This window comes from Aythya ferina (assembly GCF_964211825.1).
Source record: "Aythya ferina genome assembly, chromosome: 7".
Lineage (NCBI taxonomy): Eukaryota > Metazoa > Chordata > Aves > Anseriformes > Anatidae > Aythya > Aythya ferina.
Window position 1 is genome coordinate 20,586,050 of NC_140302.1, and position 25,507 is coordinate 20,611,556.

The following is a 25,507-nucleotide window of genomic DNA, read 5'->3' on the forward strand; positions in this document are numbered from 1 at the left end:
ATACTTCTCTATGACAGCATGATTTAACATAATTTATTAGCATTCATACCATATCTTCTTAAAGCAATTGGAAACTCTGCTACTTGCATACTATTGTGTTTCATAAAATGGTGTAACAGTTTATTACAGTGCTAGGATGCTATTGATCAAGCCTGAATGCAGCATAAAAATGCCCATTATAGCTCATTGATATGTAGATTTAAAACAAACTTTATAAAGCACCATTAACTATATCGTTTTGTTTTAAATCCCAGCCACCCCTGCACTCTGACAGCAAGCTGTGCTGAACTCACAGGTGTTTCTGCCAAGGACAACTGGCTTGCTGGGCTCCTGGTGGGTAGCTAATAAAAAAGGAGAGGAGAGGGGTGGAAGTACCTATGTGAATACAACCTGGAGGAGAATAGATCTGGTTGCTGGTGGTTGTGGGGTTGTGCATCTAGGCCTGTGAACTGAAGTAAGTGCTGTCTTTATTTTTGGGTTTTGGTTGGGGGAAATCTGCTGGATTTGTTTACAGAAATATGTTGTAGGTTATTTATTGTTTTTGTGTTTAATTGTCATGTATGATGGAGCCCCAAAGGAGTTCTGCTTTGTGATTATTGCTTGTGTGATTTGTGGTGTTGTGCAGATGATGAGATGTTTTTTAAGGGTTGGGTTTTGTTCTTCAACTGGCTGCTTTTCCCCAAGGCTGACTGACCAAACAAAATTCATGCAAAAACTTCATTTCTGTAGATATGTAACTCTAAATCTTTTGCTGTGCTTTTAAGAATTCCCTAATATCTAGGACAGAGGGTAAGTAGGAAGAGAGAATAGGTATAACACCTGTGCTTCTTGTAGCAGCAGTGAAAAAAGGGATGAGATGTGACTAGAAGCCTTTGGCTTATGTGATAGACCACTTGCAAATTTTCTGCAGGAATACTTCTTCAGTGGGAAGGAGGAAAAATCCCACGTTTGATGATTCCGCCTTTCTCTGCTGCAGCCTTCTGAAGGAAATGTGTGTAGGGTGCTCTTGTCAGCTCTGGAATTCCCAGTTTTCATGGGAGCTTCCATAGGCAGAGGTGCCTGAATGGGGCATGGAAGAGCTCTGTAGCTGGCTGTGTGTAGTCTCACATCTAAAGGCTCCATCTCCCCTGATGGAGTCCTGGGGGCAGCAGGTTCCTGTTGGTTATATTTTGAGAGGCCCTTACTGAAAAGTGACTGCTGATGTTAAGCTTTGTTTTGGCTGGGAGTGCTCCAGTATCCACCGTGGTATTTAGCCTTTAGTCTGAAGGAAAGTGAAGAGTATTTGAAATAGCTGCTGAGCATGGCAAATGTGAAAGAAGTTGACTATTGTAGGTGTTTTTTCTTGTCTTGTTCCTTCATTGGATTCACAATGGTCTCTGGGCATCTCTAGTCTCTTACCCTCTGCAGCCAACAGGAAGTCAAAAGCTCTTGTCAAAAGCTTAACTTTATTGTTGAGCTTTGAATGGCAACAGGTCTACAAACAAGGCAGGATGCTATGTGCCTTGTATCAGTGCTAGTGTGTTGTGGCTTCCTTCTTCATCTCAAATACTTTGAAAGGCCATGAATTTTCCTTTGCACCTCCTGTGCCTGAATCCTGACCTTTCTGTATCACCTGGAGCAGGTGAGCTGAGCAGCTAAATTGTGCTTGGCTGAAGTCCCCTGGCAGAGTCTTCCTGTGGCTTCCTATCTCTGCCGGTAGCCTTCTACCTCTCCCCAGTGCCTTGTTGCAGGTGCTCTTGTTGCAACACTGATCCTTCTTCCCCTCCCATCTCTCAGCTGCAGAGGAATAACACACAACAAACAGTTTGACTCATGCACACCTTTAGCCTCTGCATTCAGCAATAAGACCTGCATTTGCACATTGGCTTAAAGAGGAATGATTTCCATAGCAACAGCAAGGATATGTGGGATAGTACTCATGCTGCCTCCGATAGCATATAAAGCACCTTCTTATGAAATAACTGACTGCACAGGCACTGGGAAAACATTCACAATTGACTATGTGGAGGAAGCGTTGTATAATATCTTTAAGCAAAAAAAAAATAAAAAATGATTATATTCATCTTTTGTTTCAGACAACACTTTAAAAAAGTCTTGGCTATAGGAGATGGGGGGCTTTTACTTTGTTTATGTCAGGTGTTAGTGAATGCAGCTGGTATAAAAAACTGATGTGATCACTTCTTCTCCAGCAGCACAGTGAACTGATGTTCCTAGTGAAGATCTAAAGGGCAGTCACCTGAGGTGGGCTTTGAGTGGGGGAATGACAGCTCAGTTGACTGGGGGAGGGAAACAGGCTGAGCTGGCAGCCTTTTTAAATACTAGGTTTTGTGGTTATTACTGGTGGGCAGGCTTCTTGCTGCTGGGAGACAGGGAGGCAGAGCTCTAGTACTTGAGGATGCAGAGAAACAAGACAGGAAATGTATACGGAGGAGAAAATGTTTAGTTTCCCTGTTTACATGCACAGGTCTCCTTTACTTGTTTCCATTGTCCTCCTGCTGCTTTTTTGCTGTTGTTCCTGCATTGTTCTGCTTTACAAAGCCCCACGTACATACAGAGCCGCCCTGTTTGATGTCCTAGCCAGATCTTTCTTGGGAAGAAGTACAGACAAACACCCTGGCTTCTGTGGATCCAGGTGTGACACCACTTCAGAAGAGTTGGCCCTACTTGGTCCCACCATGTGTCCCTGAGCAAACATCTGCAGCAAGCTTGGCATGCCAGCAGTAGTTACCTGGGTACACGTGGCTGCATCTGTCTGAATGGCATGGGAGTGGGACGAATTGCTTCAGCTTATTATAGGTGGCATGAATAAGAGTAACTGGGCTGATTTTATCGTTTCCTAAGCAAGAAGATACCTAATCAGCTCTGCTGCACTGCAGCACAAGTGTCTTCAAAATAAGCAGTTCAGTATGGGGGAAACCTCCTTCATTTCATACATTTGATTTAATCTGTTAAATTTATTAATGTTTGGGACAACTAAAACTGTTAGAAATTGAGTCTCCCACTGGAGTTGTATGCTGCAATAGCTCTCCATGTGCTGTGGAATTCCTCTACCTCCCACAAAATACAGATAAGTTTGCACAGCCTGCCTTCCTCAGCCTGTTTTCTACCTTTTATTGGTAAATGATCACTATTTCTGACAGAATTTACTTGCTTAAGCAACTATCCAGTACCCTCTCCCCACCAGCCTGAAGGCTCAGTCCTGTCTCTTTCGTGTGTGCATACCAAGCTACAGCAACAGTGAGGTTTATGATCACCCAGCACACTGGGTAAGGGATGATGATCTCATTTTTATCCCTTTGGTACTTCAATAGTGGATGCCTATGTGGGGATGGTGGAAGTCAGCTGAGGGCTCTGCACAAGCTCTGTGGGCAGAGGTCTGCCTGTAAAGCAGCAGCTGAAGAATGAGCTGGCCCCTCGATTTGCAACCCCCTTTTGGAAAGGCATGTGCTCTAACCCTGGCCCTTGTGCTGCAGAGGGATCCAAGACCTGCATCATTCTCTGGGAAGAGGAAGAGCAGGGCTGCAGAAAGCAGGTGCTGGCTTTCTTTGGGCAGTGCTGCTGGGATGGCAAGCCCTGCCTGTTGAGACCAGTAATGGTGTGCTGTCCCACAGGACTGCTGCTCTGGGGTTAGATCTAGGAACAAAGAAAGCTATTTTCTTCTAATGAATGTCACGTACTCTCAGCTTACGCTTTAATAGGGTTAACCACACTCAGAATGGTCTTGGCAGGTTTGCACATACCCTAGGGCAGGAGAGTCTAGACTCTGTCTGCCCTGGACATCCTCACCTCTGGTGCTGACATACAAGGTGCACAGCTCTGGGGACACCTTGCCTGGTGCAGTGTGGTTGAAGCAGCCTTTTATTATGCAGGCTGTTTTTCTGGGATCAGGTTATCATCCTTTAAGCCTGAGTTGACCTGGCAACTTGAAATAATAAGGCAAAAGATGATCCAAAATTCTGCATGCACTGGTGCAAGCCTTGCCCTGAGGGAGGCAGCTATTTGAGGAAAGCTGGTCAGGAAGCAGTGCCAATTCATCCTACTTCCCTGTGCATCTGGAGGCCAAATCCTGAACTTGGTAGTTCAACCAACCCAGAGGCACTTCAGGTTTATGTCCAAGAAGGTCAGAGACTGGTAGCAAGGACAAATAGACTTCATATCTACCAACTCTTCTGCCAATATCTGTGTGGCCATGCTCTGAAGGGTTTATCCATGGTTAGGGGAAGCTGGTAACCTCACTGCAGCATGAACTGTCCTCTTTAGCTGCTCTGCACCTCCTAGGGTGAAGCTGGTCCTAGTGCTCCTCTCCCACTGGACTCTGAAATGCTGGTCCCTTGAGTGGGAGGAGTGCCATTGACTGGGTGCTAGTCCCAGGATAACCCACTGGTACCCAGGGCTGCAGCCAGCCCTGGTGGGGGAGAGGCAGCTGGGAAGACTTGGTGGGCTTACTCAGAGTTGAGGACTGTCCCTGAGCATCACTGCTTGCTTTCTAGCAGATGCTGTGTGATCTGCCCATGCTGAAGATGTTGCTGTGGCTCCTGCATGTGCTAGGAGCAGAGGCAGGTGCAATTAGCAGGATGCAAGGGAAGGAAAGACAGCTTGTCTATTTGGATCCAACAGGAGTTGGTCAGTGTGCATGGCCCAGGCTGGACTGCACATGTGGATAGTGGCAGAGGGAGCAACCTGTGCTCAGAGTTGCTTTGTGCTCATCCTGTTTGCACTCCTGCAGAGGTGCAAACAGCAGGGCACAGGATGCAGTGGCTGCCAAGGAGAACCTGCTCTTTTTCCTGAAGTAGTCCTTTCCTGAGGCTTTCTGACCCCCTTCTCATTGTTCCTTCACTGCGAAGGAAGTACAACTTTGTTTACTCTGATGTCCCAGCAGCTGCATCTGCTCTGCTCAGATGCTGGTTCTCCAGGTGGGCTTGAGGTATGGACCTGCCTCACTGCCTGCCCAGCAGATGCTGCTGAAGAAGAGCATGTGCAGTGCCAGGGATGGAGACCTTACTTCTTGCTGGTGCCTCTGAAAGCAGCTCCGGGTAAGGGACCTCCAGTTAAAATCAACAACATTAGAGGACCAGTGCTGGAAGTTTTTTTTTAATCCTATACATCCACCCTCTTCATGGAAATGCAATGTGTCTGTCAAGGTTACAAAATAGCTCCTTTCCAGAAACCAATTGTGAATCTATAATAATCAGATGTCATTGCCAGCATGTGTGCTGAACAGAGTGGGGGGGGAAAGCAACAGCAGCTTGTGATAAAATTCCTTTTACTGAAGCTGTAAAGAGCCATGTGATCTTCCACCTACCCTTTAGGATGGTAATAAAAGTGACTCAGCTTAACAGCACTGGTAGCAAGTGGTAGATGGCTTTAGAATTGTTTTGTTAGAGCAGGGAAAAATGCACATTAAATACAGCTTTGGTCTGTCAGATATTGGCTTCTGAAATAAGCGTAAGGAGGAGGATCTACCCTCACTGCCCCAAGGTTCATGCTAAATATGCCCTATGAAAAGAAAGCATCCTCTGCTGCTCACCCCACTTTTCTGCCATCTTTCTGGGAAAGTATGTGTAAAGCAAATGAACATGAGAACAAGAAAAAATTAATTCTTTCCAGAGGCCACAAGGTGAGGCTGTGGCAGAAATGGCAAGAGAAGGCTCTGTCCAAATGCTACATCCCAGACTTTTTCTAAGTCAAATTATTGCTTTGAGGCCTTGTAGAGGAAAACTCTGTAGCAGGGTGGGATACTGAACTGTTAAGTAACATCAGGAAAAAGGGACCTCTTTTTCCCACTTTAACAGAGCTGTTTTTATATCACCTTCTCCAACCATTGCGTGTCTGCAGGAGTTTGCATAAAAATAATCTAGTGATGTGCTTATGTGAGACAAACAGGCAAAAAACTGTTTACAAGGTACCAGAGTAGATGGAGCAGAATGATTGTGGGGCCAACTGGAAGCACTTATGAGATTTGCAAGCAGGTCTGGTGCTTCTGTGCTGAGGAGGGCTGTGGCTCCTGCAAGGGAAAGCAAAAGGGTTATGGTGGGGGAGAAATGGATGTGGTAAGCAGCAGAAATACTAAGGTAGCTGGTCAAGGTAGGGATCACTGAATAAGCAGCAAATCTGTTGCTTGGTGCATTTTGTGCAATTACTCACCTACTGAGTGTACTTGTTGGGCATGCTCATTTCACCACAACATGGTGGTGTTTTTCATCATCTTACCCCACCAAAAGGTAAATTTCAAGCGGTCCTTGTATCCATCCTCATCTTTGACTATTGAGTGCACAAAGCTCTGCTTTCATCCTTGACAGAACGTACCCAGCTTTGGCTTTAGGCCAGGAAATCCTGCAGGCCTGTACTTGAATCCAAACAGTACTGCTTGGTAGTTTAATTATCTGCCCCTGTAGGATGTGCCTGCAGGTAGCTGCAGTTCAGACTCAATCATCTGCAGGGAGATGCCTTGAAGGGTATCTTTGAAGCACTGAGTTAGTGCCCTGTGGTGCTGCTGTGTGAAGTAAAAGATGGCACCAATGGCTTTGGGGAGGAGGTGGGGGGTGGCAGGCAGTTCAGCCTGAAAACACTTTAGCAAGTGAAAGCTTTATTAGCTCAGCGAGATGAAAACATGCTGAAAGCTGAGGAGTGGAGGAAGAAAGGGGATTTTTAGCAGTAGTGCTTGAAATCCTTGTGTATCTCAGCACTGGGGAGCAGTCCAGGTCTACCGATGTTTTCTTAGGGACAGAGACCCTGAACTCCTGCCTCTGCTGGGGTTTGCAGAGCTTCTTGGGAGAGTGCAGTGCAGCAGGAGAGCCCTGGGGTCCCAACCAGCAGAGGAAGAAGAGCTCTTGCTAATAGCTGCTGGGGAAAACTGCTCAGGTTTTCCCAGGGCACTTCTATGCTGTGACAGCTCGGTTAGCAGCCTTGGGGATGAGAAGCTGGTCAGCCTTGTCATTTGGTAAAGCAACAGCCCTGTTAAACAGACGTCTCATGGACAAAACCTCATGTACTGCATAGTAAGTGAGGCCTCTGAACAGCAGCTCTACAAGGGTGGGAGCCATCCTCTTGCTTCATCCACCACTTACACTGTTAATGCTTCTGCAGCTCCTCATTTTCTACAAGCAAAACTCCAAGTAGTTCCTCCTTTGTTTCAGAAATTGTGCATGAGGGTTGTGGGTTTCTAACATGAACAGATGCTGATACCCCTTGAGAGCAAAATAAGAGTATGCCTGCTTCATGTGTGCAGCCAAATACCCCACACTTGTTCTGGGCTCCATGTGGGGCAGCTCTGTGCAGCCTGACTGTTCCCTTGGGCTCCAAAGGCACTGGGGCTATTAGCAGGGGTGCAAGCAGCAGACTGGCTAGTTTGAGTGCTGTCCCACATGGGTGTTGCTTCTGTTTTGACGCCCACCTGGCTGTGTGTGCTCCTGCTCTGTCCTGTGCTGCTGAATGCTCTGGCACAGCTGTATCTTTGTCACAGAGCAGCTGTACCTGTAGCCAACATAGAACTGGGATTTTTCTTGCTCTCAGTTAAACTATCTTCCAGTCCTCTGCACTGATATCCTCAGGAACTGTTGGTCAAGCCTCTGTGGTCAGCAAGAGCACTCTCACATGCATGTCTTTAAAGGACATGAATCTTTCCTGCGACTGTCCCCAGGAAACTGAAATGATTCAGCTAGTTTACAAACTAGAAATAATTGCTGCTTTTGACAAAACAAATCCCAAGAACAAAGCACACATCCTCCTGCTAAACAAAGTAGTATGCATGTTCTCAGGGAAAGTTTATCAAAATAAAGCATTCTCCTGCATGTGCCCGGAGAGGTAATGCAAAAAAACAGCATGTGACAGACTTTAGCTGTGCCTTCTAATGCCAGGCTGGAAGGTGCTCAGCTGATAAGCTGGATGTAGGAACCTAGACAGAATAGAATGTAAGATTTCTGTGGGTCAATGCACTTTGGTTACCAGGGCATTAAGCAGTCTATTTCGGTCCTCTTAGATATTCAATTAAAAAAAAAAAAAAAGTTGATTCAGCTCTGAAATTGTTCTTGGAGGTTAAATTAGATTTCTAAGAGGTGGACATGGAAAGGATATGTGTCAAAGGTATCAGATGTACAAAGTATAACTCCAAGCATTACCATGGGGTGAGCAGAGCATTTTACTACTTGTTTTTTACTAGAAAAAAGTTCTTGTCCATGTTTTCCTAAATGAGTTTTGAGTGTGGTAAAAGAGGAAAAACTGAAGAGCAGAAAACATCACCTGTGAAAACTATGGTGAGCAGGTATCTAAAACATGAGCAAGAAGAGAGGGCAGGTGAGATACCAGAAAAGTCAACTTGCTACTCATTGATGCAAGAAAGAAAAAACTTGCCCCCCAATATAGTGAATAATCTTCTTGATTAACGAAGAATCATTTGAAACAGGGAACGGGCTATGAAAAGATGGAAAACTTGGAACTTGTTTACCTTGGGATCTTCACCACTGATTTGGTCCCTCCCCATTTCTTTCATTGTAACAGTTGATTGTCTTGTTCCTGCTGTTCTTTAATCTCATGATGTTGCAGGGTTTTTGGTAACATAAAGTAGTCCAGATGTGATGGGTGGGGGAACATAGGTATGTGTTAGAGTTGCTGTCTGTGGATGTAAGCTTGCACAGCTACTGAGTCTACTCTGCGAGCTCAGGCCATCACAGTGTAATCCTTGTGGTATTGCTTTGGTTGGGACACCTACAGTCCTTCTGCAGCTGGCTGAAGACACAGAGGTTACCATACATATGTCCATAATTCCAGGATATGTTTTCTCAGCCTAATAGTCAATGCCCATCTGAATGAATTTCACTGCTTTGCCTTCAGGTCATGCTTTTTGCAGCAGGCTGTACTGATGTGACAGTCTGACTCCTTCAATTCAGTGAATTTTTATTGTTATGGGTATTGAAGCCAACAGCGGGCTTCAGCTGTGAAATACTGGGGGGATTATCACCCCCTGCAACTACAGCAGTAGTTGTTGGTGATCTTGTAATAAGGCGCCCTTGTTATGTGAATAAGTTGTGGTATTAAAATTACAACTGTGATAAACTTCTAGGCGCTTGTCCCAAATTGTTGGCCACTGAGTAAGATAGGGTAAAACTTCTTGCTGCTAACCTTTATCAGGTGCTTCAGGGTCAATGCTAGTATTTCCAATTGCAGTAAAAGCAGTACTTGTTTTCAGGTCAGATGAAAAAATTATTTTTTATGGTAATGACAGGAAGCTATCAAAATGCCCAAGGCAAGTAGGAGCTTAGGAAAGATCTTTAATCCAAAATGGAAAGAGATCATATTAAATCATAAAACCTCTACAGAAGTTTGTAGGCTGCTCTTATCTTGTTTTGATTTTTTTTATTTTTTTATTTTTTTTACTTTAAGACAACTTTATCATTTGTGTAAACAAGAAGTTTTACTCCTTGGCTTTTCATACTACTTTGCCTGTTTATTTCTTTGATATAAAAGAGGAGGTGATAGAATTTTCCTCCTATTCCAATTTTTTCATTTTCTGCTCTCATTTTAAAACAATCCTGAGGGTAATCCTTCCCTGAAGGATCTAGTTTTCAAATTTCCAATAACTCTAAGTTCACCCAACGTAAGCTTATTCTCTTTGTGCCTCTATTGCGCATGCTTTAAGTACTGCTACTGCACATGTGGCAATTTTTCTTTGTTTGCTTTCCATTTCCCCCTCTGCCTACAGTGTATTTCATGCAGCACCCACCAGATATTCATCCTTCTGCAATCTTTGCCACAACTCAGGGTCTTAATGTTGTCTTCTTTCCATCTCCATTTCTCTCAAAACTAAATCGAAATCACAATCTCACCTATGCCTTTCCTGCACTCCCTCAGACCTTAAATATTGACTAGAAAGTTTTTATCTTTTTACCTTTTCTGTTTTCATGCTGTTCTGTTTAGATCTTTCCAAGAAGTTTTCTTTGAGCTTGCTCCTGCCACTCTGTTCCTCCAGTGTTGAAGGATTTATATAACAAAACAGTGGTGTTTTTTTCCTCATAAAGCTCTAAACTTATTCTGAGTTTCTACTTTTGAATTGCATATTTGTCATGTGTGGAGGCTTGCTCAGGGAGCTCTTGGTTGGCACTTGTTAAATCTGTTTTCAGATTACTAAATCCTGTTTTATAAAAGCACATTCATGTAGCCAGGGGCCATATGGATACCTAGATAAATGCTCATGTGGATAAATAGCTTCTAATGGCTTTTTCTTTCTGTGCAAACAACAGTTACCTTTCCTGCCAAGGAAAAGTATTGAAATAAACATAATACAAAAATATCAACAATTGGAATTAATACTATCAATTAAAATACTTCTGCAGAGATAAAACAAAACTGTGAAGCATTTTAATGCCATTTGCATGTGATGTTTGGCATTTGTTCTTCTCAATAGGAGATTACAGCAAGTACAGAAATAAGAGGAAAGTAATTTATTCCACTGATGCGTGCTTGGATATCTGCTGTGGTGATGTACGATCCTTTCTTAGGGAAAGCAGAATTTGTCCCCAGCTGGGGACATTCCTTTCAAACTTGGCCCTAAAACTGAAGAGGCTCTTGTTTTGAGCCCTGCTTCTATCAGAAATCTGAATAAATGCTCAAAAGGCTGAGTGATAAGCAGATGTTCTGCTTAAGATGCTGTAGAAACTTGTAGAGATGAGCAGGAAAGAAGTGATTACAGTAGGAAAATAAAGAAAATGGAGACTCCTAAAATGAAGTGCTTGAGATAGTGCTGAAAGTGACTTGTTTTACATCTTCTCCTGCCACAACTGTACCTACACATTTATCTCATTCTTTATATATGCATTAGTGGAGAAGAGGGAGCGTAAATTAAGGAACCACCTCAAATGCATGTTTTTTTCTTTTTCCTCCAAACTAGTTAAAACTCCTTTGACCATTTGTAATGTCTCCCTGGACTCTGCCCTCTGCTTCCCCATAAATGCTTTTTTCTTGTGCTCAGTCCTTGTCTCTCCTGCACCCATCCATTGACACATCCTTGTGAGGTCTCAGACTGTTGATTTACTTTCACTTGAAACTGCTACACCTGATGACCATGCCTGCCTTGACCAAGGGATAGTGCTTAGCTGACAGCTGGGTAAAGCCCTCTAACATAATGTCTTGGCACTGTAGCAGGACTTCTGGCTGAGGCTTTCAGGTACTAAAGGAACAAACAAATAACCACACTTTATCATATTGCTGTGTGTTGTTTAAGCAGTCAGCTTTCCCAGAAACTCAACAATAAGTAAAACATGAAATTATGCATTTAAACTTATTCTAAGGGACTCATGCTGATGATCTGACTATTTTTCTTACATAGCTGTTTGGCAACATGCAGAAGGATGAGAGGAAAGGGCTTATTAAGGAAAATAAGTCTTCCAGGGCACAGTGGACAGTCACTGCAACAGTCCCCAAAATAATAATGTAACTACCTGCAGGCAATGCTGGCCTACAAGAGAGCAACAGGACTGCTATAGTCTCTGAATGCTAGTTACTCAGCTGCTGGGAAGCCAGCGTTTACTGGCCTTCTACCCACAATAGCTGTAACAAAAAGGCTGCCAGACAAACAACTGACTTGCTGGGCACTCCACCAAGCTTTTGAAAAAGTGACTGGTTTGGAGTGTCAAGGCAGGGTGGTGGAGTTGCAGGGATGTTAGAGTCTTTCATGGAAGGACTGTGGCTTTGCTCAGTTCTAGCTGTGTTGGCTGTGTCCTTGTGCTTGGAGGTTTATGGCCTAGGCTGGCAGTGAGGATGCAAGGTTGCTGCTTTTCCTGGTCATGTAAAACCGTTTCGTGCCATGACATCAATGGCAATTTGAAGAAGACGGTCCTTATTCTATCAATGTTACTACATTCCCATGCTGTCTTTCCAAAACGCTTAGTGTCCTCTAATGCCATCTCTACATATGTTTCTGTCCCATGCTGTCTCTTTGCTCCAATACTTCCCCATGCACTGTTGTGTGACAGGTGTGCAAACTTCTCATGAGCGGCTCAAAATAGTAAAGTAGGTTTCAAGCTTACCAGCAAGTTGCAGGGCATGTACCAGAAAGCAGCTTTTGGAGTGCAGGTGGGCTGGTGCTGGAGGGGAACTGGAACTTGCAGCAGGTCCTCTGTTTAAATAAAAAAAAAAAACTGGCTCTGGCTGGAGGAGAGAACTTCACCCAGCAGTGAGCCCTGAAAGTGACATGTCTGTAAACTCATTTTAGAGTGTGTTACAGCATTGTAGCCTTGTGTTGACACCCCCTGAAACTGAAGCTAGAGGGAAGAGGCAAAACAGGCTTCTGTCAGCAGTCATTTTGATGCCGAAGCTTGCTACTACTTACTTTCACTTCTGTATTGTTCTCATCTTTCTGCAGCTATCCTAGCATCTCCATTTAAGGCCAGGAATGTGCACCAAAACAATGACTTGAAATAAATATTTTGGAATCTGGGTAGAAAAAATACAAAAACTGTAGTCATGGGTAGTTTCATTGGGAAAGATGATGCAAAGTGTTGCTTGTTTTTGACAGCAGGGAATTCATCCGTTGGTAATACCTAATATGAAATATAGCTTGTGTTGTCATGTCATGTATTTTTTCATCTTTGAACATGAGGTATAAAGAGAAGGGGAGGGGGCGGAGAAGAGTAATACTTCAGATAATTTCTTAAATTTTTTAACAGAAGCTCAACTGATTTCCCCCTCTCCCCTCCCCAAAACCAAATGTTGTGAAGGGAAAGGTAATCATAATCATTCAAATCATACTAGTTTCAGCAAAAATTGGGAAGTCTGCCACCTCAAAGTAACAGATTTGCTCTCCCAAGCACCAGCTGATACAGCTGAGAGTACAGGAAAAAGGGTTAAAGCATACAAGTGTGTGCTCAGTTTTTTTTTTTTTTTTTTTTTTTTTTTTTTTTTTTTTTTTCCTGGTGGTAGGAGGGGGAAGATTTAAACAGCAGACTTCGGTAATGGCCACTTTAGTTTCTTTATATCTGATACTTGCAAGTATTTTTCCCCATTGTTTTCAAAATCAAACTACTTTCATTCTTCCACAGTCCAATAGTAGAGGCACAAGTGAAAAATTTTGTAAGAGGTAAAAGTAAAAACGGGATAATGTATTCATTCCAAGGCTTTGATTTTTTTTCTGTCTGAATATTGTCATACTCACTGCACTTAGCTGCTGTTGGACCAATAGTTAAAGGTATACTTTTATTTGGTGATAAATAATATCTGTTTATTGGTGTTAACAAACCTGATTAGGGTCAGGAGATACAGAAATGCAATGAAATTACACGTTCAACAGGTGTCATCTACAGCATAACTAAATTATCTTCAACTCCTTGCTAGTCCTTCAAGTTGGAGTGAGAACAGTACCTGAATCAGCTGTCAAAAGTATCTTCATTGTTTTTTAAAGTCAGAATAATACCTATTCATCCTACTTAAGGTTTTTAAAACCAAACTGAAGTTAGACAGCATGAAACTAATGTTAGACAGCACCAGCATCATTTCTTCTTAGTGACTGATAAATTATCTGGGCTCAAATTGTTTTCAATGTTAGGCAGCTTTTGCTACTCCAAAACTGTATTTTAATAAAATTCTTGCATCTTTACACTTGTTCAAGTGCATGTTTTTTACAAGTAGACTTCATTAATTTGAGAGGGTAAAAAATCAGAAAAACCAATAACTTTGGATTTATTAAATTAGCATCTTAATTCTGAAGGGATGGGATTATAATGGTATAGGTTTTCATACAGTGTCTTGATGGTTTTGTTTCTGCCAGTGAAACTTGGGCTATGAGCAAAAATGCCCCCTCACCAAGACCTTAGTGACATTTTTTGAGATCACCAGGACCTTAATGACCTTTTTTTTTTTTTTTTGAGTGGTGCCAACCCCACTTGGAAAATTCTTCTATTGCTGATGAAGTGATTACTCAAACTTTTATCCTTTATTCAGCTATACAAATGTTGCTGGCAATGCAGGAGTACTTGGTCTCCTGAAGGTTCATGCGGCTGAAATAGGTTCTACACCTTGGATAACTTAAATTTACATTCTTAAATTGCACACTGAGATTTTTCTCCTTTAATTGATGCAGTTTCTCCTATAATTGAGCCTATGAGCCATTCCCCTCTGAGCATCAACAAAAGCTTCTCAAAGCTCTGCTTCTAGAAATAAGCCAAGGGAGTAGGTTGCAATTAGGGATGCCTAAATAATCAGGGGCTTTGGGATCAGTGGCTAAACTGGAATATCAAAGAGCTGTTGGGTTGACTCAAAGTGAAATTCTCTTGATTTGTCTCCTTTTTATATAAGGAAGAGATCTCCTTACAATTTGGCAGTTTTCAAAACAAATGCCAGATAATTGCTAAAATAAAATATTGACTTGCCCATTTTCCCTCCTTGGCCATCATTATGTGCTAAATCTGAACTGAATTCCTGAAGGCTACCTGTTTCATCTTCCCAAGGGAAGTATCTTTCAACAAAATATTCAATGTATTATATTTAAGCCCAAATTTAGCTGCACAACTCTAGTCAGAAGTAGGTCTTTGAACAGGATGGGTGCTAATCTTTGTCCAAAGGATGATCATTTCAAATATCCTCTAGTGTTCCTACTTGATTGAAGATTTAGCTAGCTATTTAGCTTGCATACTGAAAGCCTAGCCCTGGGAGGCTCCAATTCTCTTGGACAAGGCTGGCATTTTTGCTCACGGAGTGGATTTTTCTGCTCTGGTCCCATTGTGCCAGGTGCTGCACAAACACAGGAGAAAGCTGGGCCCTGCTGCAGGAGAGGGGATTTCCTCTGCAGGTGTGTGGATGGGTGATACTGAGGGATACGAGCTGCCAGGATTCCCAGGAGAAGGGGTGGCAGTGTCCAGGTGCCAAACAGCTGCCAGCTGCTGCTAAAGTGAGATGTTTGATGAAAAGGTTCAGAAGGGGATGAGGAGCTCCCTGTAACACTGCAAAACCAGCTGTCCTTAGGCCTGTGGTACAAAGCAGCAGAGACAAAAATGCCTATTTCAAACCTCAACAAGTGAGTGACAAAAGCCAAAAACAGTGTTGTGCTAAGAGCAACACATCTCCCTGGCATCTCCATTTCATTTGTGCCCATCTCTGTAGCAGATCAAGCCATCCTGTTGAACAGTGACTTGCCTAAGATGTCATTCAAACAAATCAGATCTCTTTGTGCTTTGAGTTTGCATTGATTCTGGACCTGAGTGCCATCAGGATCAAGCATATTGAGTCCTCCTCTGATTTTCTTGCTCTGTCTCAAACGTGGCCAGATACCAGGTTAAGGTCATGCTGATTCACTCGAGTTTCAGTGCCCAGGAATCAGTCTAGCATCTCCCAGACCTCATGGAGTGGCTCAGCCATATTCGGTACCTTATGGGAATTGCACAGCCCTCGGTCCCCAACTCTCACATCGGTGACATCCTTGTAACAGTCTCAGCCCACTAGCTGTGTGCTTCAGAAAGCACTTCTCATGGTGCTTCTAGGGCAACAGAAGTGTGTGAGTTTGTGTATGTAGTCTGTGGTGAAAATGGTTGCTTTAATCAGAGTTAACTTTAACAGTAAGGCTTTGTGCATTCATTGGTGTTGCTGCCAAATTTGTAAATGGAGTGATTCAATTATTTTTCTTCTTGTATTGTGATAATGACAGTAAACGAAGATAATGTGAGAAAACTATAAACTTTCTTCAATGCTTAATTGTAGATGTGGAGTATTTGATTTGATGGATTCATTAAAATACTTAAATTTTTAGCTTTCTTCATTCAGAATGAAGGTTAAAATCACAACTTGAGCTCTCACAGAATTTTAGTTAGGAATACTGTGAATTATATTATCACATCAGAATATTTTAGCACTTGAGGAAAAAAAAATATGGCTAAAGAAAAAAAACTTTTAAACAGATTTTTGTATGAAGACCATTAAAGCTTTGCATGTTTTCTTGTTTGTTTAGATTTATCTTAAAGCTTTGAAACACACTTGGTATTTTATGAAAGCCCCTCAGCTGAGGCTTACAAACAATGTTAAAGAGGATGAATGCTAAGATGCCATATGGAACTGCTGCAAAGCAGTATGGATATTCAAACCAACCCTTAATTTCACTGTTTTTGTATCTCAAACTCTGGGATCATCAGCCCTTAAGTTACCTGCTCACAGTATACCCAGTCGCATGCTAAGCTGCAATCTCCTCTGCCTGCTCTGGTCGTCCTGGGAATGGGAATCTGTCCTGCATCCACAGTGTTCCTAATCCACTAAACCCAAAACACAGCTTTCTTCAGCTGGGCTCTGCAAACTGTGTAAAATCTTTCCAAGTTTAGGCCTCTGAGCAAGATGCTTTGAAATCCATGATCTAGACTTGTAAACTTATAATACAGCTCTTATCTCTTGCTAGGCCAGCCTCTAGCTTCACAGGTTCCTAATTCTTATGAAATAATAGCCCCCAGGCCTCTCTGGTAAGAGTTGCACTTCAAATGATCACCAGCCAACCTATTTCTCTTTCTACTTAGTGCTGGGAAACAAAACTCAAGTTGCACCGTACCAGGAACGCAGGGGAATGTCCAGGCCAAAGATGATACAAGATGCATTCTACTGTGGGCAGCAGAAACAAAATCTGTATTTTTAGACTAAAATACATTATGACTTCAAAGAAAAAAATGAGATGCCATGAAAGTATTAGCTATAAGGGGAGAGTAGCTTTTTGTTTTCCTGTGTTTAAGGGAGGAAAAAACTGGCAATCAACCACTATAGTGAACTACTTACCTCAGAAAAAGGTGCAAGAACTACAGTCAAAGGTTAGTGAGATAATATCAACCTCTTGGTAACCACAGTAGTATCTGGAAACATGTATCCTTCACAGACAAGACAGATGTCTCTAGCATCATGAAGATCAATCTGATACATCACCACATTTTTCCTTGTAACGAACTGCAAAAGAAAGGTCATTTGGAGACAAGTCTATGGTAATATCCTGTGAGTGCATGAAGTCTCCTGGATGCTTTCTGTCCTACTCAACAAAAAAGCACTTTTTTCATGCCTCTGGCTGTGGAAGAGAGACAAGAAATCCCAAAGGAGCCTGCAGAATATGTTCACCCAACTTAACCATTAATGAGCTGACACTATATGGAAATATGTCCATGTTGACAAAAAACTGCATCAGGTTTTATTTAATTTGTGGCCTAGCTTTGGTAACACAATAATTAAAATGCACCATCCTCATTAGAAGAAAGGAAAGGTTTGTTGTACAAAAGACTAATTAGATTACTTCTACTCTCAACATCAAGAGCTTTTGAAATCAAACCAATAAGTATGTATAATTCATGAAAGGCTTGTTTTTCTTCAACATGTAATTACCAATCCAGAAAACAGCCGCAAAATGGATAGTGATTTACTTTTGGGGAGTGTGTAGCTCCTCCTTTGTGAATTGAAGGAGTAAATTAGGCCTGATCAGTTCAAATAAAAAAGGATAGCATCACAGGTAGGAATCTAGACCACTCTCTCCACAAAATAGGAGACTGTATTCTTCAACCCTATTGATATGCTTGCTGGTGCTCTGTCTACCACTCCTGTTGAAAGCCAGTGTTGGTGCATGTCCCATGTGGTGCCTGCAGAATGTACTGCAGAGCTTTATTAAAAGGATGATTTCTGTCCTCTTGGGCTGTATATTGCCAGTTCCTCTGGGATGTGAGATATATAAGCCCCTTTCTATCCAGTCTGTTCCTACCGTAGTGATCAGACACAGCCTTGATGTTTCTACCAGCACTCTGTAAACAGCTCACACAGTACAGGCCTACTTAGCTTAAAATAAATAAAAATAGAAGAAACATGTAATTGAGATGTATCATTAGGGGAAAAAAAAAATCAACCTCTAGAGCTATTAACTTAAACTGATTTCTATTGAGACAGTGAAAGATTTCCATCCTTATTTTAATTGCATAATTATAAAATTTGACTCAACTATTGTGTTTTATGGCAGCTCAATCTGACAAGACTAATGAAGATGGTGCTCAGTGATCAGAGACAAAAATCACATGGAGGATGCCTATTCAGTTGTGTAACTTCATGGCAGTTTTGCCTTCTGGGAATGAAATGTAGGAGTCCTAGTGATGCCAAAACTAGTGATACATTATCTGATGACCAAAAGAAGACTGAAGAAGCTCTGGGCCGGATCTAATGCAGCTACAATGCTTTAAGGCGATTGATTTGTCAGTCTACGTTAGCAGAGGATTTAATCCTCTGTGTTCAGATGACATCACACTGGAAAAGCATTTCCAAATGAAAGTGCTTTTTCTCCCTCTCCTCTCCACCCACTCTTCAATGGTAAGAAGAATGGAATAGCAATGTTAGCTGGCATTTTTCTGCTTTTTATTTTTTTTATCCCCAAATTTCAAGATATGTGAAAACTGCCTCTTCAATGGCCCTGTGATACACAGCTTAGGTACTTGCCCAGGCCTTTGCCTGGCTGGAAAACATGCTGCTGTTGAAAAGCTCCTGCCCTTTCTATGTCTTTCCTGTCCAGTGCTGCAATAAACACTAGTTGGGATTGGGCTGTTGGTGTTGTAGTTTCACTGCTACAATACTATGGGTTTGGAGACTCCTTAAATCAGAGGCAAAAATAAGACAATGAAAAGTTAACCTTTTCAGATGAATGCAGTATGCTGTACAGCTTCCCAAATCTGGCCCTCTCTCTGAAGATCCAGGCAGAGCCCTATAGGCTCTGATTTGTGCTCAGGTCCATTGCACTAGAAGAAAAGGGTAGGATGCTGTGGATAAGTAATCATGTTTGCTGCTGCAGTGGAGAAAAGATGTCAGAATTATTACAAACTCAACTGCTAAATGGTTAAGTGCAAAGTGGCTCTGTTGTTGCCCTGAACTCTAAGGAGGAAAAACTCTCTCCTGTTGGTTTGCTCATTGTATGTCCTAGTTATGCAGGCTGTGTGCTAGGGGGTCGGGATTTGAGCCAGCATTTGGCAACTCCAGAAATCAAAGACTTAGCACTTCAACTCATTTGCAAGTACCATATAATGAGCTTTGAGAATTCCTCTTTAGTCTGAGATGCTCTCATAAGGAGTTCTGTAGTCCACGTATATTAAGGCAGCATAAATGACAGATGAGTCAAAGCCTTATTCAGTCTTTTCTCTTCTGAATCTGAAGAACAGTCTGACTTGACTGCCTGTGCTCTCCTGAAATTAATTACAGTTTTACTTTCACTACCTCAAGTTTGAGTGAAACTTTGTTTCTTATTCATCACAGCAATGATCAAAATTGCCTTAAACAATATTGATCAGCAAGTTCAGCACTTTCTGGGTTCCATAAGAAACCTTGTAGTTGAATTTGGGTTTTCCCCTTTCTATTTTCATATTTGAGGAAGATTTCAAATCTTGAGGCTGGCAGAAAACTCCATATAGAACTGGGATTCACCTTTGTGGAGATTGGAGATGTGTCCAGAGAGCTAAAGACAACAGAACCAAGCCAGATCATAACTGAGGTGTGATTCAAGGCTCTCTGTGTGAGCCTACAAACTGCATAGACCAGACACTGGTATGGTTTTGTTCTCACTGGCCACATTTTGAAACTTTTAAAAATTTGAGATGCATTTCAGACATCAGTTTTTAAGAGCACATGATGTGACTTACAATGTAGTCATCAGGAGCTTCAAATCATGAAGTGTATCTGCTGGAGGGTAGAAAGGCCCTGCAGAGGGACCTGGACAGGATGGATCGATGGGCAGAGGTCAATGAGATGAGGTTCAACATGGCGAAGTGCTGGGTCCCACACTTTGGCCACAACAACCCCATGCACCACTACAGGCTTGGAGTAGCTGGAAATCTGTGCAGAGGAAAAAGATCTGGGGGTGTTGGTCAATGCTTGTCTGAACGTGAGCTGGCAGTGTGCCCAGATGGCCAAGAAGGCATCTTGGCTTATCAGGAATAGTGTAGCCAGCAGGACCAGGGAGGTGATCGTCCCCCTGTACTCTGCTTTGGTGAGGTTGCACCTCGAGTACTGTGTTCTGCTTTGGGCTCCTCACTACAAGAAGGATACTGAGGCCCTGGAGCATGTCCAGAGAAGGGCTACAAAGCTGGTGAAGGGCCTGGAACACAAGTCCTATGAGGAGCGGCTGAGGGAACTGGGGTTGTTTAGTCTGGAGAAGAGGAGGCTCGGGAGACCTTATTGCTCTCTACAGCTACCTGAAAGGACAGTGTGAGGAGCTGGGGGTCAATCTCTTCTCATGGATAACTAGTGATAGGACTAGAGGGAATGGCCTCAAGCTGCGCCAGGGGAGGTTTAGGTTGGAAATGAGGAGATATTTCTTTTCAGAAAGAGCAGTCAGGCATTGGAATGGGTTGCCCAGGGAAGTGGTGGCATCACTGTCCCTGGTGGTATTCAAGGAAAGGTTGGACCTGTTGTTTAGGGACATAGTTTAGTGGGTGACATTGGTAGTTGGGTGATGGTTGGACCAGATAATCCTGGAGGTTTTTTCCAACCTTTATGATTCTATGAAGTGGCCATAAACCAAGCTCATCAGAGTAACCAGTGGTGATGAGAAAGAACAGTCCTACGGGGAAGTAAGGTGACTCCCTGGGAGCCAAGCTATTTGGTTAGCAGCTATCTTCTGCAGCACAGACAACTCACTTCTCCAGTGCTTCAGTTACCTCTGCTCAATGGAGAGGAAATTTCCTTACCAGCAGGATGTGAGCTACCTGGAAAGTAAATGACATGAACTGACTCTTATGAGTAATACCCTTCTCTCCAGTGTGATGATGACTAAGGTCTCTGGAGTGGTAACAGTATTTTCTGGCATTGCCTCAAAATCAGGGCCGCAAGTGTCTGACTTAATATTATAGTCAGAAGCAACGGTGTGACTCTGTACTTAGCTACAGATCCCAAACTTTTCTCTGATTCACACCTTAATATTCCTGTAGATGGCAGTGGTACATGTTCTGGACACAGGACAACTCCCAAAGATACAAGTTGCCTTCTGGTAAATGGTGGTTATCGTTTTTGCTGTGGTAAGAAACATTTTCTTGAAGTTCTTCTTTGGAACTTACAGCAGATTGTGTGACTGTCTGCCTACTACTAGCAATCCCTTCCCACTACTAGTGTCCCTTCCTGAAATCACCTATAAGAGGAAAAGGGGGAGCTCTGATATTGGCAAAGTCCATCTAGAAAGTGGGGAGGATGAACATGAGCAAGCTATTTGGACCAATAAACTCCAGCCTGCTTCTTATGCAATTAGGTAGCCCACCCCCTAAATAGTCACATAGACAAGTGTCTTTTAACGTCCACTTTCTTTAATTAGACTGCATTTGTCTTTAACAACCCACAATCTGAAGTTAATGTTCATAATGCTAAATACCAGCTGCTTCCTCGTAGCATCTTGGTAAGGACAGATAGGTCAGGGCAGGGGGAAGTATGAGGCTGTTGCTATTATTTCATGTGTGTATATGTACATATAGTATTTATTTTAATTTTTATTTTAATTGTTTATCTTTTATGTATTATGTATATAATCGTACATGCATAGTTTCTGAGGCTATGTTTAGATTTCAGTTTGGACAAGTCCTTTTAAAATTTGTGTTGTTCCCTGGGTGGTTCTTCCCAAGCAGAGCCAACCACACTTTCAATTAGAGCTTGTCAGTCCTGCCTGATAATCGCAGCTTTTGTTGAGAGCAGCAAGAATTAATATTGTCGTTTCACCTGCTGTGACTCATGATTTAAAAGAAAATAATTGTTTGAAACACTGATTTCTTATATTTAGAAATTAAGTTATTCTGTACCCAAATACCTGGCCAGTTTTAATAATATAACCCTGCTAGTGATCACTTAAAATGAAATAAGAGGATCCAATACTTAAACATATTAAAATATCTATTCCTGTGAAAATCTTGCTTTGCTTGATTGCTGTCTACTGCCTTTCATCCTCTTAGCTCCACTACAGTAAGCAGTATAAAATATACCATTTCCACATGCCCTTTGAAATGCTTCTTGTTGTGCAGGCAGAATCAAGAGCAACACTTGATGTAGGTTATACTGTGAGCTCTGATGCTGCATAACAAAGGGTAAAAATAGGAAAAGAAGGATTTGAATCCTGACTTATGGTTTAAATGGAAACAGAAAAACGTTTGGGGGAAAACTTTCCAGAACTAAAAGCAAGTCCTTTGCAGTATGACATGTTTGAGCTAATGTGTAAATGAAGGAGTTTTTCTATTTTTAAAAGGTGCATGGACTTGCATCATCCCATCTCAAAGGAGACCTAAATGCCAAATCTGAATGTTTCATTGTGGAATAATGATAGAAAACTATTTGTACGTGAACTTAAGATAAAAATCACCAGAGTGGGGTGGGGAGCTAGGGAATGTATCAAATCTCCAGAGCATAATCTCCTCTAGCAAGAAAGGAAGATGAATCCTGCTAGAGAGAGTAAATATCTCATATTAAGAGAAAAGGGCAAACTCCAATCAGTGCTCATCTGAATCCCCAAAGCTTCACATAACAAAGAACTTTACTCCATTTAGATTTCATCAAAATCTCTTAACTTCTCACCAGGAAAAATGTGATTCCGATCATCAGCATCCTCGATTAAATTCTGTTTTTGTGCTAGCATATTTGTCATTTTATGAGCTGCTGCTCAGTGCAAAAATAGAAATATTAATGCATGCTGATGCTTGTATTGGATCTAGCATACAAAGGAGCAGTTCAAGAGACAGAGGCATCTGGCAGACTGCCATTTGGAGATGAGAGAATAATAATTCAAATGTGATAAGAAAGTTACAAATACCCTGTGTATGAGAGCAGTAAAATTCTTGTCTGCATTAATACCCTGCTATTTCTGGGTTACTCGGAGTCCAGTGTATATTTTGCACAATGTTTAAGTTCAGTTGAAAAAAGTTTGCTTTTAAACCATAATGTAATTGCCACAGACAGATCAAGGTCCCTGCTGGTGGGGAGGGACTGAAATAATTTCATCTGTTCTGCTCGGGTTTCAGACTCATCTGATTACTTTCAGGCTTCCATGTAGCTGATGTAACAGTTCAAAACATAGAAAATGGATGGGATGGGGGCAAGGAGGGTAAAGGTTATTATTAGATAGTTCCTGAATGCGCATTTGTTTCTGCTCTCAGCAATTATAGCAGTCACTGATTCTTGCTGGGGATTCTGTTTCCCTGGGAGAGGAGGCCATCAGAGAAACAAACCCATGGCAACTAGTACAGCCTGTCTGCTAAAAACACAAAGCATGATTGTTGTGACAGTGCTACCTTTATAATGAGTGCCCACTTACATTACTCCTGGAGCTTGGCACTTTGTTAACCCTTCTCTGAACACAAAAACTTTCCAACTGACTGTTTCCACATACCTGTGCAGCTGGTGAGAGTTATCCTCAGGAAATACAAAACTCAAAGTATGTGTATAAGGATGCCTGCATTGCTTGTAAGGCAGAGAGTATTCCATAAAATAAAAAACATTGAATTATTGACTTTAATTCAACCAGTATATATTGTAAACTTTGAGAGAATTAAGCATTAGCACTGAGATAGCAGCTAATTTGGAAGCAAGGAATGAAGAGAACAGAATACTGTAATTTGCTCCTTTGACTGATATTACAGATTGCTTAACCTTTGTTTTTCTCTCTTCTTCCAGCGGCAGATCTAATCTGCCTACCAATGCAAGTACTCACAAACGCACTGCCTCCCCTTTGTGAAGCTGCAGCAGTATGCAGCAAAGCCCACCTAAGCTGAGGTCCTCCAGCAGTGCTGCACCCAGGTGAATCATGTTTGTACAGCCCAGGCAGTCGTGTTAGCAGATGTGGTGCAAAAAGCTGTAAAAGCTGGCAGTGAATGATTCCACAGTTAAAGAACTGCACATTCTGAGCATCACCCACCTAAGCTCACTTCAGTGGAAAAGAGTGAGCTCTGAGTCTATACAAAATCCTGGCATGTATGCAAATGTAGTATGTCACTCTTTGCAGATATGCAGTAGCTCAGAGCACACTGCACAGCACTGCAGTGTCAGTGCAGGGATGACAGAGCATCTTCACCAGCTGCCTTCAAGCTTGAACTCTGCTGTTGCCACTCTGCTCTGCTGTGGCAGCTGGGAAGGAGGCGAAGAAAAGGAGGTGGCGGGAGCAAGCAAGAGTTACAGCTAGGAGAAATGACAAAAGGAAAGATGAGGAGGGGAGATGTAAAGCTGGAAGTGGCCTGCAAGTGTTGGTGTTATGCCATAATTAACATTACAGATTTTAATTTAGAGCAAGCATGCCTTCTTAGTGTCATACAAGCCTGTCTATCATCTGTGTATAAATGTTTCCAGAACAAAATTTTCTTGTGGATGAGGTCCCCATTTAGTTTTCAATAAAAATATGCATTTGCTTGGAAATAGGATTGAGTTAGTTCAAAAGTGAGCTGCACCAGCATAAAAAGTTGCACCAGTATACCCTGGGTGCTGTAGTTCCTACATGAATCATACTACAAAGCTATCCAGAGAAAACATCTATGACTTGTTTCTGCTTCATTGCAGAGCTCTCCAGGTTCAGTAACTCATTCTGACTAGTTGGAAGGACTGAAAATAGCTCATGGGGAGGGGAAAAGGAAGGAGATTGAGGAAGACAACTTTCCAAACTATCCCTTAAGGGGGGGGGGGGAGGAAAAAGGTGAAAGTAGGGTAGGAGGGAGAGGAGGGAGAAGAGTAGTACTTGGAAGGAAGAGGAAAAGAAACTTATCTGAAGAAATGCATTCATACTGAGATTTATTTATTTATTTATTTTACTAACAAGTATACCAGTAAGAGCATCATAAACTATCTGTGAGTTCAGGCAGTTAATAGTATGTCAACTATAATCTCTAGTCAAACTAGATTATATAGGATGTGTTTCTCTGTAAGGCAGGCGTTAGAGTTCCAAAATGTTAAAATGTCTTTCTTCAGTTCATCTCCACCACTGCCTTTCCCTCCATAGAATAAGATCTTTTGAAGAACTGTCTCTATGGACCAGTGTGTCAGTGTGTACATTGTCTTCATAGATCCTATGCTGCCTGGAGTATTCTGAAGTAAAATGTGAGTGTTCATCAAAACATCTGCTCAGGTTGTGTCTTGTAGTGGAGGCATAAGTTACAACATGAAGCAGCAAATCTCCACTGAAGTTTCATGTAGGTCTTGGGGTCAGCATCTGAGTGTGTTCAGAGCCAGCTTGCTTTCATACAGTGCTAATTAACTCAGTTAACCTAAACTGCAAAAATGCAGTTCCTCTACCTATGCAAAATAATCATATAGATTTTCCTAATAATATAGATGAGCCAGCCCAAGATCTTGGGAGTGTGTGTTCCTGCACTGCAGTCCCACCTTCCTTTGCTGCTGGAACCATATCGCTCGCTTTCTTGGGCTAGAAATGTTCTGATCACCAAGAGCTGGTTTGTTAGGTGTGGTGCTGAAAATACCATGTGAGCCTGTAATGCAATGGTTCAGGTACTAGCTGGGCTGTCTCACCTACTATGTTCAGCATTATATATATCGTGTGACTTCACACCTAAAATTCCAAGTTTGT

General features: G+C 42.2%; 1 protein-coding gene across 2 annotated transcripts in view; it reads left to right on the forward strand.

Moving 5' to 3' along the window:
* Positions 1-2,164: 2,164 nt before the first annotated feature.
* The window catches only part of PCGF5 (polycomb group ring finger 5), a 102,155-nt gene continuing 78,812 nt past the window's right edge, over positions 2,165-25,507 (forward strand). For both annotated transcript variants that reach the window (XM_084525667.1, XM_084525669.1), the window contains exon 1: positions 2,165-2,241. The gene's annotated coding sequence lies outside the window, so the exon portion shown is untranslated. The remainder of the gene's footprint in view (positions 2,242-25,507) is intronic.